We start from the raw sequence: 9151 nt of genomic DNA, 5'->3' as shown, positions 1-9151 counted from the left end.
ATTGTCACCAGTATTTTTACTCTTTTGTCTATATTTAGCCACTTATCTATAACTGAAAAATATTTTGTCCTAAAATATAAACAAATATTACTAATATTTTTCCAATAAATACTAGTTTTAGTTTAAGAAATTATATTTGTTTGTGCTTAACTTTAAAAAAATATGTTCACACTTACATACACATACAATGGTGATGGTAGAAAAATATTATTAAAGGGCTTTTGTCTTTGCTTATTGCAATTGAACACTTATGTTGCTGTGAAAGAAGTATTCTTGACCTTTTGATTTTAGTGTGCCTGGTTTTGAATCTCTTTCACTATGGCTTGATTTTTGTGCACTTTTTTGCTGCAATATCAAGAACAGATTTCTTTACTGGAAGGGTCTTTGTTTCGCTTTCCTCAGCTTCAAAGTCATCATCATCTTCATAATTGTAATCATCTTCTTCAGAAAGGTTTACCTTTTTCCATGGAACCTTGCTAACAACTCCTACAGCAGACCATTTGCCAGACATATTTAAGAGTTTCATATCATCTTCCTTTTCATCATGTGATTTTGCATCTTCCTCCAGTGCTACTGGGAGCTGGCCACTCACACTCACAGGTCTCAAACCACATTTCAACCCCAAAACTAGTGGTAGTGTAATCTCAAAGCCACCTTGAGAAACTATCAGCTGCACAGACATTTTCAAAGATGCCAGCGTTACTTTAATTGTATTGCTTCATAGTTTAGCACCTCTGCTTCAATAATATACAATTTATCCCTTGCACCAGCCCCTAAAGTCACAATCCTCAATGACAACAGGTGCACATTTTCACCATTCTCTACTTTAAAATGATTAGTTCCCAATTAAAGAGGAAAATCTGGGGCCAGAAGGGGCACATATCCATTTCCATTGATTCCTTTCATTGATCAGCTATACTAAAAAGAACAGAGCTGTGAAGAGAGGAGTGCTGCACAGTGAAAGAACAGATCAGTTCTGGCTCCCATAGGACTCCACTCAGGACAGAATCACACTGAGGAAAGAGATCTGGACAATTTTCTTGTGTTATATCTCGCATTATACTGTCCATTTTTTTTAATTTGTCATATTCTGAGAGAACTATAATCCTTAAATTGTCACTATGCATCCTGTTTATGCAAGTCAATGTATTATGCTTGTATTGAGATTGTGTTATCTTTTAATGTTATTACTTCTTTTTCCTCATCTAGATTGTCCCACACTTGGGTATATTTGCATTACCAGTTAATTATTCTCTCTTTCATTTATTAGATTAAATCAAATCAAGAACAAAACTGAAAATGGCTGGGTCAAGAGCCATTAGATCTAATGACCTTTGATTTTCTATCTACTGTCAACCAAAATTGCTGTGCTCATCGTTCAATATGACTTAATGTGGTGAGATATAATCTACTCTAAAGGACATTTATCTGTATCAGTGGTTTAATTGATCCAAACACAAAATTACTTGAAAATATCAATATGTAATATTGATCATTTTAACTTTTTTCCCAGACCATTGAGACATATTGTATCCTGATCTATCCAATTAGCTATAAATACTTCCTTCAAGTCATTTACAAAATGTTAAAAAGTATAGGATTTAAATGGAGACCATTAATAAATATCACATATGGTGCCTGCTGATCACCAGGACATGTTTTATCCCCCTGAGTTATTTTTTAACTTTTTTTCTTTTCTATGTAGTTCTAGCTAGCTAATCACTTCTTCTATTTCCCTTAGCTGTTTAGGCCTAACTACAGACAAAAAATGTCACAAGTCATAATGTATCATGGATTTTCATGTTAAGGAAAAGTATTTTCAAAGGCAAAAACCAATAGAAGAAATATGCTCACCTGTAATGTAATAGGTGTAGATACAATGGAAGGGAATGTAGGAATTAAGGTACACCACCAGTTTAAGCATCTTTGGGGAGAAGAAGAAGGGAGAAGTAGTTCAGGGATCTTCTCCACAGTATTACTTTTAATAGGCAGGATGTTGAGTAAGCAAAGCCCCAGCTACATCAAATTGCCATTGTTAGTCTATCATACAAATGTCTCTATTGTGCTGCTGCTAGTGATGCTGCTTTCTTTCCTCCATTGTAGATTCCCAAAGACTATCACTAGTGGTTCCATGCAGACTGACTGACTCATCACAGAGTCCCATCATGCAGGTTCCTCTTTCAAAATTTCCAGGCAAAATCTAAGTTGATAACTTTTCTCAAAGATAGAGAGTCCAATTTTTCCTCAGGGCAGGAAGGAATGCTCTACTTACGAACTAGAAACCACATGATGCTTATTTTTAATTTGTTATGTGTTCACAAGTCATTTGTTGAATATTTTTGACATCCTCTTTCTGGACCTCGGGTTTAATAATCCATTTTTCTACCCTTAAAAATTAATGTCATGTTCTCATTTCAAGTCCTCTTTTTCCTCTGTTTTTACATGATGCAGTAGATAGAATTCTAGACTTGACATAAGGATGACCTGAATTCAAATCTGGCTTCTAATATATGCTGCCTGTTTGATCCTGGCAAAGTCACTTTAACCTCTCTGGGCCTCACTTTCCTCATCTATAAAATAGGCATACTGAACTAGATGGCCTCTAATGTCCCTTCCACATCTAAATTTGCATCTTTTTGAGTTAACACCAATTTAGTGATCATAAGGGAACATTGATGAATGAAAAATGAGCTTAGACTCAGAAAAACAGGATATGACTTGTGGTTTTGCTATTGACTACTCGTGTGACCTTAAAAATTAATTTAACTTCAATAGGTTAATCACCTGTTAACAAAGATATCTAAATTCAGTTTTAAAGGCTCCAAATCTTATATAATAAAACAGCTCAACAAAATAAGAGAGGAAACTTAGGCTTCCCTGTCTTCTTTTTTTCCAATTAAAAATTATGAAGTCAATGCTAATTTAGGAAGTTAAAAAAAATAATGTCACTTTCTTTGGAAGGAAAAATACTCTAAAAAAACTCATTCTTGGCCTTGTTTTGACAATATTCTTTTAGCCTTGTATCATATCCAATAAGCATTTCATTTACCTAATGAAAAACATATTTAAGCAAATAAGTGCAGGGTATTTTAATTTGCATATGCAAATAAAATTAATCACTAGGAATAGCTGGCAGAGGCAAAGCATAGAAGCATAATGATTCTAGTGGCTGCCCACCCTTTTAAGATTATGGTAATTTTTTAGTGTTGGGGTTAGATATTAAGAATACCTTTTTTTTTTTTAGCGGAAGAAAAATGGATTCCTCAATGGGGAAAATAAGAGAATAAAACTTTTCTTAAATTTGTTTTTCTCTCCTCCATCTAAAAAAAATACCATCCTTTAATTTTTACTTTGCTCACATTGTGAGAAGAGCCACAAAGATTTTATGAGAAAAGACAGGACACCTGGCCTTTGGTTTTCCTAAGCCACATTAACTAGTGTAATATTGGATTTATGAGTTTATATTTCTAGGCCTCAGTTTCCTCATTAATAAAATGAAGGAGTTGGGCAAGATGACCTTTAAAGCCTCTCCCAGATCTAAAATGTTATGAATACATAAAAATGAAGATTCAAAGAATAAATAAATACTTATGCCAACTAACGTAGGGAATTGTAATTCACGTAATTCACTGGGGCCCCAAGAACAAGTACATAATTTCTGTTTCAATGAGACATTTCAAAATTGCTGTATCTGGGTAACAAAAGCAAAATTGAGAAGAGAATAATGGCAAGGGCAAATGATTTTATACTGCAGCTTATAGAGCACAACCTCCACTTTAATACAAACCTTGTGGAATTACGTGCAAACCTTGAGGTATCAGGATGCAAACACGATCATAATCCATGATACAAGGCATTCCTGGTAATTAGAGCTCACGTCTTGGTGACCAGCTTTTCTGTGGAGGACACACAAAAACATATTTTTTAATGGTCATTATACTGTGGCTGGGAAACCATTTTTCAAGTACACTAGGACTGGAGGGCTAAGATTTGGAGTACCCAAAAGTGTTTTGTAGAGCGGCTGCCTGGATTTTACAAGCAGAAAAAAAAGAGTAAATCACTCCCCCAAGAGCAAGCAGCTGCTGCATTTGCTTCCCTGTTTTGGTGGCTAATCACTAATTGCCTGCAGGTTTCATTGCTTACTGCTGGAGGACATCTTTCTTTCCCTTCTTTGTCAGGATTGGGGTTCCAGGCTCAAAGAAGGAAAATTCCAATTTGAATGATGATAATATTTATATTAAAAATACAAAGAGAATGGAGATTAGCAAGAATTCAAATCACTCTAGAAATTTTTATGCATATATTCTCAAATGAACATAAATATTATTAGCCTAGTGCATTGTTTGAGAATCAACTAAATTGATACATACAGAGACAGGCCGTCCTATACTGAAACTCATTCCTAGAAATAATACCTTAATAAGCAAAGGTAAAAATTGTGTTCCATCAATGTTTTTGTCTGTGATAACCATATATTAATGATCTGAGAGGCAATTTGGTGTAGAGCATAATGGGTTAGTATAGGAAGCAGTAAGACCCAGATTCAAGTCTCCCACCTTTGATATATACTAGGTATGTGACCCTGAACAAGTCACTTAACTTCCCAGTTCCCACTTATCTAACATGATGAGTTACAAATGAATTTGTGCTAAATGTCAGTGAAGGGAATTTTCATGCTGAAATTTCCCTACATCATTGAAATGAAGAAACTAGTCACCTTCTTCCAAAGGAAAGGAATATGATTAATAATTTAAAAATATTGACTTCCTATTATGTGACATAATTTACTAGGTTTGAAAAACACAGATACAAATACTGAAATAATTCCTATTCATTATTTTCTTCAAATATTAAGAATTTTTCTCAAAAATAAGCAGATAATTTAAAATCAAAGGACAATATTACCAAGCAAAAAAATGTAGTTCTCTTCTTGCAATAGAAATGTCACATGAAAAATACTGATTCAAAACATTGCTTCTAGTATTAATAGTTTATTTACACAAAGACAGCTAGGTTGCTCAGTGGGTAGAGTACTGACTTTAGTTTAAGGAAGACCTGAGTTGAAATAGGACCTTAGATACTTATTATGCAAACCTGGGCAAATCACTTAACTTGTGTCTGCATCAATTTCTTCATCCACAAAATGAGGAAAATAATAGTACCTACTTCCCAGGATTGCTGTGAGGATCAAATAAGATATTTCGAACACACTTTCAAACTTTGCAAAGCTATACAAATACTAGTTATCATTCTCATCACCATTGTCATCACCATCATCACTACCACCACCAGCATCATCATCATTGTCATTGTTGCTGGTTGTTGGGAAATAGCATCTTCTGTCTTCCAAGAGATATATCCCTAACTTAGATATGGAGAGTATAACTTTCACTCCTCTCTTTCAGAGTGGTGAAGACCTGAAATCATTCTTTAAATATAGGCAACATGAAGATAAAGTACAATAAAAACATACAAAGCATTCTATACCTTTTGTCACATTTTATATTATTTCATTGTTATCCTTATCCTCTTCATCTTCACCATTAGTCCTAGAGTATTTCATGTGGGCTCTTAGAATTTAGATGACTTACCTGTGGCCTTGGAGTCAGGAGGACCTGAGTTCAAATCTGACCTCCTGATGAATGGATATTTCTAGTTTGGGGAGTCATCTTGTGGGTAATCCTTAATGAATACTCTTTCCTGATTTTGAGAGTCAGATATGATATGTATGGAAAGGGAGATTTCCTCAAAAGCAATTCTAAGAAAAGAGATTGGCGAAAAGGATTGATCATCATGTTAATGATTAAAGCTACATGAAGAGGAGTCAGCAGACCTGGACTCTGCCAATCCTCCATGATAATTGGCATGAATTGCTCAGGCAGTGAAGATCCTTGGTGGTTGAGAAATACCAATTTGGCAGATTATGAAAAGGACTTTACTTGCCCTGGCAATATAATAAGGACAATGGGTTCTTTGATTATTTTGTATTACTTGTATTTTTTTTCTAATTCCTGGAAAGATTCTATATATGAATTAAACTTGAACTTTAAAAAAGTTTCCCAAGAGATGTAATCTACTTTGGTAGTAGAAGTACAATAAGCTAGATAAAACAAACAAACAAACAAACAGAAAACAAAACAAAACAAAAATAACATAGCTCCTCCCTTTAGAAATTTTAGGCTCCCAAGGACTGAATCTTGAAATGTAAATCCAGAGCTGAGGTCCATTAGGGGGTACCTAGGACTCCCTGGACCTACGCTGACCTATAGTTACAACTAATAAAAAGGCTATGATTGTAATAACTCTGTGTTTAGATTTATTATTTTGTTTTAATTTTGTTCACAAGAAGATAGGAATTTGGGGCAGCTAGATGGCACAGTGGATAGAGCACCAGCCCTGGATTCAGGAGGACCTGAGTTCAAATCTGGCCTCAGACATATGACACATATGAGCTGTGTGACCCTGGGCAAGTCACTTAACCCCATTGCCTAGCCAAAAGGAAAAAAAAAGATAGGAATTTGAAACTACCATTTGGTTCTGGACTCCAGAGCAGAATTCAGCACACAATGTTTTGGATGATTTGGGTATCATGAAATTTTGTCAATCCCTTCAGATGTAAAAAAAAATAATAAAACAAAACAATATTAATAATAACAATAACCTTTCAAGTTTTTAGAATACTTTTAGCTGCAAAACCTGTTGGTATTTTTTGTCTCCTCTAAACAACGTAAGAAACCTAAGGCACATGGAGCTATAAATAGAGAGCTGATCATGACAGTCAGGAAAATCTAGTATTTCTCACTGTGACACATACTAGCAGCTTAACCACAGGTAAGTCATCTAAATTCTAAAAGCCCACATGAAATACTCTAGGACTATAAATTGTTGGTAATAAATGTATGTTGACAGAATGAGTTTCTGTAATTGGAGGTCTCCATAACAATGAAATCATAACCATAGAGCAAAAGAAATGCACATACACATGGACATATACTTACACACATGCACTTATACATACATATGCATATGTGCATTTAGACATATATTTAAACATGCATATAAAAGAAACAAACACAGTGTGAGGATTTATATTATCATCTCCATTTCAGAGGAAAATTAAGGGACTGGGATATGGAATAAGGCTGTTCCTCTGTTTTTACCAACAGAAAGCCAAGTTCGTGATAATTCCTAGGAAGGAGACTTTTCTCTATCATTGTTGTCAAACTCACATGGAAATATCAGCATATTAACTTTAAAAAATAACAAATTAAGGCATATTAAAATTTTATTAATTTTGTTAAATATTTCCCAAATATATTTTAATGTTTTAGATTCCATTAGGCAGTTTGCCAGCTGGGGGTAATGAGTTTAGTGCTTCTGCTCTAGATTATATAATAGTTTCCATTTTATTTTTTACTACTAAAATAGATAGGGAGGTGGCATATTCTTGTCTTTAAAAAAAAAGTTTTGAGTGTTCACTTGCTTTCATATTAATTATATTGCTAAATATATGTCCTTAATTCCCTTATCCCTCCAGGCATCTGTACCTTATACAGATTGATTGCTAGAGGTAATCTCATGGGAGGCCACTATAATTACAGAATATCAGTAAATACCTCTTTTTAAAAAAATAAAGCATTTTTATGTAAAACATTTCCAGATTAGTCATTTTGTACAAGAAGACTCGAATAAAAGAAAAAAAAAGAAAGTGAAAATAACATGCTTCAGTCTCTAATCAGTCAATATCAGTCCTTTCTTTGGAGGCAGATAGCATGTTTCATCATCAGTCCTTTGGGGTTGTCTTGGATCATTGTGTTGCTGAGAATACCTAAGCCATTTACAATTCATTGAGCAATATTGCTGTTACTGTGTACAACATTATCCTGGTTCTGTTCACTTCACCATGCATTAGTTCATGTAAGTCTTTCCAGGTTTTTTCTGAAATCATCCTGCTTGTCATTTCTTACAGCACAATTATATATGGCAGCTTGTTTAGATATTCCCCAATTAAAAGTCATGCCTTCAATTTCCAATTCTTAGCCACCACAAAAAGAGGTGCTATAAATATTTTTGTATATATAGGACCTTTTCTATTTTTTGGATGTCTTTGGGATATAGACCTAGAAGGGGTATTGCTGGATCAAAGGGTATGCAGTTTTGTAGCCCTTTGGGCATAGTTCCAAATTGCTTTCCAGAATGTTTGGATCAGTTCACAACTCTACCAACAATGCAGTAATGTTCCAATTTTCCTAGAGGTGATAATTTAATCCATGGGAGCTAATGAGATTACTAAGTGAAATAATCTAGAGGGAGAACAAAAGAGGGACTAGGACTGAAGTCTGGGGAATTCCCATAGTTATTGAAAGACATCTAGAAGGAGATCCAGCAAAAAAAAAAATTGAAAAGGTGTGGTCACACAGGTTGTAACAGAATCATGATAGACCAATGTCATGAAACGTAGAGAGGAGAGATCAACAGTAGTAAAGGTTGAAGAAAGTATAAGGATTAATACTGAAAAAAATGATTTGACAGTTAAGATTTTATTGGTAACTTTGGAAAGAGGAGTTTTTGGCTGGATGATGAAATCAGAAACCAGATTACAGAGGTAAGAGAATGAGAAGTAAGGAAGTTGAGGCATCAATTGCAGACAGGGTTTAACCATTAAAATGGAAGACAGTAATAGAATGAAGGCTAGCAGGCATAGCTAGATCAACTAATTTTTTTTTAATGATTGAAGCTCTATGCTCATGTTTGTAGGCTGCAGGAAAACAGACAATAGAAAAAGAGAGTTTGAAGGTTACTGAAAGCATGGGGATGATAAAGAAGCAGTCTGGAGAAGACCGTGGGATCACTTTTACATGTAAAGGGATTTCCCTTGAAAGAGGAATGGCTGTCTTTTCACGTTAGACAGTGGTCATAGAGTATATGCTACATGAAGGCTTATGGAAAAGTATTGCATGACAAGGAGTTGGTCAGAAGAGGGAGATCTTAGCAAATTATTTCAGTCTTTTCAGTGAAATATTTGACAAGGTTCTCTGCTGAGAAGGTGAGGTGAAGGGAAATTCAAAGACAAATGCTACTAGAACCCAGAAAGGAGTTCAAATACCAAGTGAAAAGCATTGCATAGGACCTGACATTCTTTATATTAAGA

At 34.6% G+C, this 9151-nt stretch overlaps 1 pseudogene; it reads right to left on the bottom strand.

The window, feature by feature from the left end:
- Window positions 1-231: 231 nt before the first annotated feature.
- LOC110215382 (nucleophosmin pseudogene) overlaps window positions 232-9151 on the bottom strand; it is a 63087-nt pseudogene continuing 54167 nt past the window's right edge.

This window comes from Phascolarctos cinereus, unplaced genomic scaffold (genome assembly GCF_003287225.1).
Source record: "Phascolarctos cinereus isolate Bilbo 61053 unplaced genomic scaffold, phaCin_HiC Scaffold_3;HRSCAF=262, whole genome shotgun sequence".
NCBI lineage: Eukaryota > Metazoa > Chordata > Mammalia > Diprotodontia > Phascolarctidae > Phascolarctos > Phascolarctos cinereus.
The sequence above is the reverse complement of the archived record's forward strand: the minus strand, read 5'-3'. Positions and strand labels throughout refer to the sequence as shown.